The sequence below is a fragment of the Phyllostomus hastatus genome, unplaced genomic scaffold (assembly GCF_019186645.2).
Source record: "Phyllostomus hastatus isolate PE091 unplaced genomic scaffold, TTU_PhHast_1.1 phas_contig_148, whole genome shotgun sequence".
NCBI lineage: Eukaryota > Metazoa > Chordata > Mammalia > Chiroptera > Phyllostomidae > Phyllostomus > Phyllostomus hastatus.
The window spans coordinates 23,016,657-23,025,320 of NW_025333607.1; positions in this window are offsets into that span (position 1 = coordinate 23,016,657).

Sequence of the window (8,664 nt, forward strand, 5' to 3'; positions counted from 1 at the left end):
CCCGTCCGTCCCAACCTCCGTCTGCACCTCGGTGTCCCCACCCGGACGTCGGGTCAAACGACACCCACCTCAGAAGGGCAAACGGGGAGGAACCCCGGGGGACGTCGGAGGTGGGACGCCAGCCGGAAGCGGAGCGGTCCCTTCTGTCCGAGAGCCTCACCCCCTCCCGGTGCACGCCTGCTCGCCCAGGGAGGCGAAGCTCACTTTATATATATATATAATATATAAATATAAATATATATATTTATTCTCCCCCGAGGACGTTTCTTCATTCCAACCAAGGGAGCCATGCTGGGCAGGGTGCAGTTTATTTTTCTAAAACGTCTCTAATTGACTTGAAGGAAACCCACCTAGTTGCTTGGTCGGGAGGGCGGGGGGCCCGTGGGAGGGGGCTGCGGGTTGTCCCAGAGGAGCAGGGCTGGGAGGAAGGTCTGGGCGGGGGGTGGCTTCTGTCCAGACGGCTGCCCGCAGAGCCAGGGTCAGTCTGCTGACCGGAGAAGGAGGCTGGGCGTCCCTCAGAGCTGTAGCCCTTGTGTCAGGGAGACGGACACAGAGGCCCCGATGGGGCCAGGGCTGCCCCCCGGGCACGCCGCTGGTGGCCAGGGTCTGCTCTGGGTCTCTCTGAGACTCCTGGAGCCACGTCCTGCCTCCCCCAGCCTCCCCACCCCGGGGAAACCAGGGCCCAGGCGTTGGGCCTTTCCCCCAAAGACGAAGGGGCGTCTCCTCCTTCCAGGGCCTGCGGCCTCCACCAGTGAGGCTGGGCTGCCTGACGCGGCGTCTCCCGAGCTGGGGAGGCAGGTGCCGGGGGCCGGGAGTGTCCCCCGCTGTGGGCACCCGTGCTGACTTGACCGCCTGCCCTCACTAGAGACCACTGACCCCAGCAGTGGTTGGTGGTGGGACTGTTCCCGATAAAACTTTATTTACAAGATCAGACTGCAGCCCGTGGGCCGCAGCTGGCCGAGTCCCAGGTGGCGGGGTGGGGGGGTATCCGCCTTGCCCTTTGGGGCTGGGTGTCCGCGGCCAGTCGGCCCACCCGCAGTGCCAGCCTGGGGCGGCGAGCCGCGCTCTGGGTCACAGGGTTCCGTGCCCTCGAGGGGTAGCCTCTGAGAAATGCTCTCGGGGGCCCCGGAGCGAGCCTGCCGGGCCTCTCGGCCAGGCCCAGGTCACAAGAAGACCATGTGGACAGGGCAGCAAAAATAGATGCAAACAAACACATCTCTCCCTTTGCCTTCCTGGCCCTCTGCCGCTGACCTCTCCTCCTGGGGCCCTCGGGGCGAGGCCTATAGGCCCAGATCCCCATCGACGCCCAGGTCCCCCCGGCGCCCTGCCGTGGGCAGCGGGCCGCCCTCCATGCCGGTCTCTGCCCCTCTCTCCTCGCCCACGGCGGCCCCCACCGGGAGGCCAGCAAAGCCGCTAACAACCCGGGCAGCTCACAAAACACTCGAGCCGCAAGGTGCTAAGTCTTCCCCGGCACCTCGCTCCAAGGGCGCCCGCCTGCCCCAGGCCCTCCCGCAGGGCAGGTCTGCCTCCCGCTCTGACAATGGCCTCGTGGGCGGTCGGGCGGGGAGCCGAAGGCCAGCGCCCCGGGTTCCTCCAGGCAGACGCCCACCCCCCTCCCCCATCCTGCCCACCACGGAGTCACCTATGAATGTGCAGGGGGACCAGGGCGCCCAGGGGTGGGTCATTCCTCCGCAGAACCAAGGGTGGGGTGCCAGGGGGTGAACCAGAGGGAGATGGAGAAGGTGATGTCCTGGGGAGCCCCCCAGGGCCATGTGGGGGGGCAGGGGGCAGAGGGCAGGGGACGAGACTCGGGTGGAGCCAAGGCCGGCCTCCTTGCGTTTGCAGTGACAGCCGGTGCAGGGGCGGGAGGAGGCCAGCGGGTCCCCGGGACCTGCTGGCAGACCAGGGCCTTCGACGAGCAGCGAACCAGGGGGCTGGGCCGAGAAAAGAGACTGGTTAGGTGCCCTCACCACCAGGCTCAGGGCTGGCCAAGGGGGCCGTCGGCTGGACAGGCTGGAGCAAAGTTCTGGGGGCCTGCCCAGAACTTTGGGGATACAGCGCAGCGGGAGGAGGTCCGTCCCCAGGTCAGGCCCCGGAGAGGAGCGATGAGGCAGGGGGAAAGGCGTCCACTCCGAGGACAAACGGACGGAGTTCCTGGTGCCCAGGGAGTGTGGCCCTGCTGCTGCCGGCAGACTCCTCGCCTCTGCAGTGGTGTCCCCCACCTGCCCTCGGCCTGGGCCCCCCCGGACTCCCGGCCTCCAGCCTGCCGGCATCGTCACCCCCTGTTGCCAATGAGGAAACCCGTGTTTAAGAAGCTGAAGATGAGGCCACAGGCCTGTGACCAGGAAACACGACCAAACGGGCAGTCTGTGGTGGGCAGGATGGGGGGGGCGGGGGGAGGGCGTCTGCCTCGAGGAACCCGGGATGCTGGCCTTCGGCTCCCCGCCCGCCCACGCCCACGAGGCCAGTGTCGGAGCGGGAGGCAGACCCGCCCTGCGGGAGGGCCTGGGGCGGGCGGGCGCCCTTGGAGCGAGGTGCCGGGGAAGACTTAGCACCTCGCGCAGCTCAAGTGTTTTGTGAGCTGCCCGGGTTGTTAGCGGCTTTGCTGGCCTCCCGGTGGGGGCCGCGGCAGGCGAGGAGAGAGGGGCGGAGACCGGCGAGGAGGGACGGAGACCCGCGAGGAGGGCGGCCGCTGTTGCTCCTCATGCTCTCCATCATCTGCCGGTTTGCAAATCCCAGCACAGACCCCCGCACCCCCGCTGCCGCCTGCTCCTCCCCCCACAAGGTCACAGACGCCCGCCAGGGCCCAGCGGGAAGCAGCGCCGCCGGCAGTTCCCGGCGCGTGCGCCGAGTTCCCCTGGACGTGGTTTCTCCTCGGCCCGTGGCCTCCGTCCTCCGTCCGTCCGTGCAGCCCAAGTTCAGTGTGGTCTCGTCTCAGGAAGTGGGGACTCTTCCTCCCTCACGTCCTCTCGCTCCCTGCGCACAGGGTCCGGGCCGTTTTCCGCCCCCAGGTGTGTGTTTGTGGACGAGCCGGAGGACGGCCCCAGCCTCCCGCGGGGAGGGGACCCAGGGCCTGGCTGCTGGGGGGGGGTGGCCGGCCGTGACAGCGCTCCTGGGTCACCAGGGCAAGCCCGTGGGGGTCAGAGGGTGACCCTGGGGAGCACGAAGGGGCCAGGGCGGCAGCTGCCCGCCGGGGCGGACACAGACGGCCCGGGGACGGCCCCAGCTGTGCAGGTTGCCGGTCGCCTGGAGCCGCCTCGCTGGAGCCCTGTCAACAGGTTCCTGGTCGCGCTCCTCCGGGCCACCGGTGGGTCATTAGACAGCAAAGCCCTTTCCGCCGCGGGCTCTAATGAGACCCAGCCGCCCCTGTCAATCTCCCCGGCGTCTAACTAACGACCGGCTGACAGGTGGCCCCTGGGACCAGAGGTCTCTGGTGGAGCCCGGCCACGGCCCGCCGGGGGCACTTCCCTGAGTTCACGGCGGGGAGCTGGACCGTGTGCGAGATTCGGGGGAAGGGAAGTGGGGGCCGGGGGGGGGGGCACACGCCCTGGGTCCTGAGAGCTCCTGTCGATGCTGGCTGAGCCTTTGGAAGGTGTCGCTGAGCTGACGCACCAGCAGGGCTTGTCACCTTGCTCCGCGCCTGGTGCTAGTGGAGGTTCCCGGTGGACGCCTCCCTCCCTCCCTCCCTCCCCTCCTCCCCTCCCTCCCTTCCTTCCTTCCTTCCTTCTCTTTCTTGCTGTTTCTCTCTCTTTCTCTTTCTTTCCCTCTTTTCCTTCTTTCTTTCCCTCTTTTTCTTCTTTCTTCCTTTCTTTCTTTTCTTTTTTCTTTCTTTCTTTCTTTCTTTCTTTCTTTCTTTCTTTCTTTCTTCTCCTCCCTCCCTCCTTCTCTCGCTTTCTTCTTTCCTTCCTCCCTTCCTTCCTTCTCTTTCTTGCTGTTTCTCTCTCTTTCTCTTTCTTTCCCTCTTTTCCTTCTCTTTCTTTCTTTCTTTCCCTCCCTCCCTCCCTCCCCTCCTCCCCTCCCTCCCTCCCCTCCCTCCCCTTCCTTCCTTCCTTCCCTCTTTCTTGCTGTTTCTCTCTCTTTCTCTTTCTTTCCCTCTTTTCCTTCTTTCTTTCCCTCTTTTTCTTCTTTCTTCCTTTCTTTCTTTTCTTTTTTCTTTCTTTCTTTCTTTCTTTCTTTCTTTCTTTCTTTCTTCTCATCCCTCCCTCCTTCTCTCGCTTTCTTCTTTCCTTCCTCCCTTCCTTCCTTCTCTTTCTTGCTGTTTCTCTCTCTTTCTCTTTCTTTCCCTCTTTTCCTTCTCTTTCTTTCTTTCTTTCTTTCCCTCCCTCCCTCCCTCCCTCCCCCTCCCTCCTCCCCCTTCTTCCCTCCCTCCCTCCCTCCCTCCCTCCCTCCCTCCTCCCCTTCCTCCCTCCCCTCCTCCCTCCTCCCTCCCTCCCTCCCCTCCTCCCTCCCTCCCTCCCTCCCTCCCTCCTCCTCCCTCCCTCCCTCCTCCCTCCCTCCCTCCCTCCCTCCTCCCTCCCTCCCTCCTCCCTCCCTCCCTCCCTCCCTCCCCCTTCCTCCCTCCCTTCCTTCCTTCCTTCCTTCCTTCTCTTTCTTGCTGTTTCTCTCTTTCTCTTTCTTTCCCTCTTCCTTCTTTCTTTCTTTCCCTCTTTTTCTTCTTTCTTCCTTTCTTTCTTTTCTTTTTTCTTTCTTTCCTTTCTTTCTTTCTTTCTTTCCCTCCTCCCCTTCCTCCCTCCCTCCCTCCCTCCCTCCCTCCTTCCCTTCCTTCCTCCCTCCTCTCTCTCTCTCTCTCTTTCCCTCTTTCCTTCTCTTTCCTTTCCCTCTCTTTCTTCTTCTTTCTTTGCTGTCTTTCTTTCTTCTCCTCCCTTCCCTCTTTCTTTCCCTCTTCTTTCCTTCCTTCCTTCCTTTTTCTCTTTCTTTCTGTTTCTCCCTCTCTTTCTTTCTCTCTTCTTTCTTTCTTTCTGTCTCTCCCTCCCTCCCTCCCTCCCCTCCTCCCCTTCCTCCCTCCCTCCCTCCCTCCCTTCCTTCCTTCCTTCCTTCTCTCCCTCTCTCTGTCTCTCTCTCTCCCTCTCTCTCTCTCTCCCCTTCTCAGGGGGTCTTTCCCTCCCTTTCTCTCCCCCTCCTCCCTAGCTCTCCTGTCGCCCTGGCCGCCCAGGAGGGCATGCAGCTCCCAGGGGACAGGGGACAGGGGACAGAGCTTCGGTCAGTCAGAGGGGCTCTCTCTTGCTCTACAAATGGGAGACACCCAGGTTCTGAGGAGCAAACTGACCTGTCTGTCTGACCCCACGCCCAGCTCTGCGGCCATCAGGGCGGCCCTGTGACCTGAGGTCGCTTCGCCTGTCACTGCGTGAGGCCCCCTCTCCGCAGGACAGGACGTGGGCAGGAGCCCCGCCACCCCCCCCCCCGCCCCGAGGCTGTGGGATTGAAAGGGCTCTGGGGCTCGCGCCCAGCACGGGGCCTGGCGCCCGGTCAGGGCTCTCAGCTATGCTGCTGGTAAAGGTCCCCACGCCCGCCTGACCGGTCCACCCTGGCTGGAATCTGACCACTGCTCATCATACCTCCTGGAATGTGGAACTCAATCTTCGGGAAAGAAACAAGCGTTCCTTCGGAGCCGCGTTGGGAAATCGGATGGGTGGGACTCCGTCAGGGAGCGGACGCTCCGGGAGGTCACAGAAGGGACGTGTGTCCGGGACAGGAAGTCCCAGTGGGCGTGGCGCCTGCGCCCCGTGGGGACCCTGAGCAAACAGCTGTCCCGGAGCGGGGGGTGGGGGGGTGGGCCTTGTCCTCTCCGGCTCGACGGCGCGTCCGCGGCTGCTCTGGTGTCTGTGTCGCGAGAGTATTTCATTACGGGGCGGGCTTCCAGGCGCTTGGCCCCTCGGATCCTGGTGGGGCAGCTGAACCCCGGATGGACGGCTCTTTCCGAGCCGGAACCAGCGGGGAGGAGTCGGGGAGCTGCCGGCGCGGTTCCCTTCTGTCTGCGGAGGCTGCCCGACTGGCTCTCGGCGCGGAGCTGGGGACGGGCGGCCGCGTGACCGTTGGGTGGCCCTGCAGTTCACGCTGACGCAGGGGAGCCTCCTTCTGTCCGTCCATCCTACCTCTTGACCCTCGACCTCAGCCCCCTGCTTTGGCGACGACCAGTGACACCCCCAACAGCTGCCCCAGTGGGCTGTGTGAGCTCCGCCCCAGGCCTCACTGCCCCTTCTGCACTTTGGGGACCTGTCCCTTCCGTCGTGTGACACAGAGGCAGGAGCGCGGTGACACAGCAGTCTCCCACCAGGAGCTGGGGGGTGGGATGAGGGGTGGGGGACTTTATCCTGCCCCCCAGTTAGAGTCGGGGGCAGAGTGAGCCCTCAACTCAGGGAGCAAACTGGAATCTCTGTCCCAAGGGGTTTGCATTTCAAGTTGGGGACAGAACCAACAAACAGATACTCGGACGGGACAGGGCCACTGGGTCCCCGCGTCCCAGATGCTTCCAGCCGAGCGACAAGGAGTCGGCGAGGCCGGGGCGGGCGCCGACCCCTCCCGACAGCCCAGCGGAAGCAGTAAAGGACGTTGCCCAGTGACACGGTGCCACCAAGGGCCCAGCCGAGTCACCCGGGGCTGAATGCGCGCCGGTCCCCATCCCTACTGGCCGCAGGGAGCGAGCGGGTGGTCCTGGCAAACCACAGCGACGGCAGGCACCGGCCGGCAGGGACCTGACTGCGGGTACCGGGGCCCCCCAGTCTCACGGAGCTCCCCCTGAGCACCGGGGCCGCGCCGCTGCCGCCACCACGGGAAGGCCGGCTCCTTGTCCCCTCGAGAGGGTCCTGTCCTTGAGTGTCTTCAGCGGGAGGCTGGCGGTCAGCTCCCCTCCCCCAGGGCCGCGCCTCCCAAGGACAGCGAAGTGCCCGCGGCCCCCGCCCAGCCCCCAGCCTGGGCTCTCCTGTGGTGCCCGCCCTGGCGTGGCGCCCCGGGGCCGGGCCGGGGGCAGGGATGGGGTTTCAGCCTGATCTTTGCCACCAGCTGTGTGTGGCTGCTGGGAATCTGAGAAGCTGGAGCCAGAGGGGGAAGAGCTGAGCCCGGGGAAGGAGACACTCTGCCCTCGTGTCCGAGGGGGGGGACCGCGTCGTCCCCAGGGTCCTGGGCCCGAGGGGGCCCGAGAGCACGTCCTGTCCACCTCGGGCGCCGACGGCAGGGGCTTGCCCCCCCCAGGGAAACGCCCGCTAGGAGGTGTGAGGGACCAGGCTGCACCTCGGGGAGCAAATGCCGCCGCTGCGTCCAGTCTGGCCGGGAGGGATCAGTGGAGGACAGTCGGGACACCTGTCGCGGCTCGAGTGGTGGCCTGGAGATTTCCGAAAAAGGCCGGACACCCCCTCCCACCCCCCCGACCCTGCTGTCCGTCCCGGGAGGGACACTGGCGTCTGACCCAGGGCCCGTCGCCCAACGGGGGATGCCACCTTCACACACGGGGTGCTGGGTGTCACTGAGGGCGGACGGCAGGCAGAGGCGCGTGAGAGCCATTTGACTCACTGCAGTTCCTGGAGTCCGGACACTTCCATCTATGGCAAAGAGCGGGACCCCACTGGGGCGCGGGGCCAGGGGACAGGCCCCCCCCTCTCGGTCTGTCGGCCACCCCCAGGCTTCGGGGAGACGCGCCAGCGCCCTGGGGGCCGACGGGGCTGCACCCGGAGCGCAGGGGGGGCCCCGTGCCATCCTGGGGCTCAGCACGCACCCCGAGCCCAGCGCCACACCGTGAGGAGGACCAGTGGGGGCTGCCTCTCTCTCCCACCCCCTCTGGCTCCCTCCCCGCCCTGCACCCCAGGGAGGTTTCAAAGTACAGGCTGCACCCAGTCACCCCTCTGGACAAGACGGCCCCCCAAGTCACCAGCACGGACATCTGACTCTCCAGGGGGCTTCCAGAGCCCACCCGGGCAAACGTGCCCCGCCCCGCCCGCCCTGGCGCCCTCAGCTCCCTGCTCCCATCGGCCCCTGGGAGCACAGGTGACAGCGTGTGGCTGGCAGCTTGACATCGGCCCACCCCATGGGCTGTAAGCTCCCCCATGGGGAGGGGCCCGCGGTCTGGGCCCCTGTGCCCCCCGGGGCCCGACGTGGGGCGGGCGCTCGGTCAGGCAGAGGAGCCCGTGTCTGTCGTGTCACGCGGCGCTGGGAGTGCGCGGGGACACCCCGTCCACGTGCACCTGCGCACACCCTCCCTGTGCCCTCCCACGCTGCTCCGTGCTCACGAGGACGGGGGCCTCTCCGGGGCCCCCCGGGGCCGTGCTGGCCCCATTTTACCTCATTCAAAGCCTCCACCGAGCCTGGCGCGGGGGGGACACCGCCCAGGTCCCCGCCCCTAAGGGGAGAGCAGGTGGCAGGCCAGGCGGCCTTCTGGGCCTCCCCTGGTCGTCGCTCTCCTTAGGAAGGTCTGTTACCAGGCAGCTCTTCCCCAGCCCCCCACCTTCCCTCCACACAGCTGACCATCTGCCCGCCTGGGGGGTCACCCGTTCTGTCCCAAGAAAGCCTGCCTCCTCCAGGAACCCCTCCGGGATGCGCACCGCCCCCGGGGTCTCTTTCAGGGGAACGCGCCCCGCAGAGCCTGTGGGGTCGCGCCCTCTCGTCTGCCTGGGTCTGCCTAGCTCCCAAAATGTGCTGCCTGCCTGGGGACACTGGGTTGGGATTCCCACGGGG